At 36.4% G+C, this 294-nt stretch overlaps 1 protein-coding gene across 4 annotated transcripts in view; it reads left to right on the forward strand.

Moving 5' to 3' along the window:
- LOC107701716 (putative Polycomb group protein ASXL1) overlaps nt 1-294 on the forward strand; it is a 23,252-nt gene that overhangs the window by 10,274 nt on the left and 12,684 nt on the right. The gene's annotated exons all lie outside the window — the stretch shown is intronic.

The raw sequence follows: 294 nt of genomic DNA on the forward strand, positions 1-294 counted from the left end.
GTGTCCTATGCCTTAGCGGACAGCATGAAACCCACAAAAAGTAAATAAATAACAGAGAATAATAATAATAACGGTTATTCTCTCTATGCTATGTTTCAAGTGATGCAGTTGTTTTTTTCCATGTAGGTTTTTTTTAATTAGAAAAGCATTAATTTTTCATAATGTTTAGTGAAATTATTTGGTAGTCTGCGGTGGAATGGGGATTCGGGAAAGGGGGGCGGAGCCAGATTTTTTTTATAGGTTTAAAGGGGGGCGCGACCAAAAAAGTTTGAGAACCACTGGTCTAAAGTTAAC

The sequence above is a fragment of the Sinocyclocheilus anshuiensis genome, unplaced genomic scaffold (assembly GCF_001515605.1).
Source record: "Sinocyclocheilus anshuiensis isolate Anshui unplaced genomic scaffold, SAMN03320099.WGS_v1.1 scaffold1658, whole genome shotgun sequence".
In the NCBI taxonomy this organism is placed as follows: Eukaryota; Metazoa; Chordata; class Actinopteri; order Cypriniformes; family Cyprinidae; genus Sinocyclocheilus; species Sinocyclocheilus anshuiensis.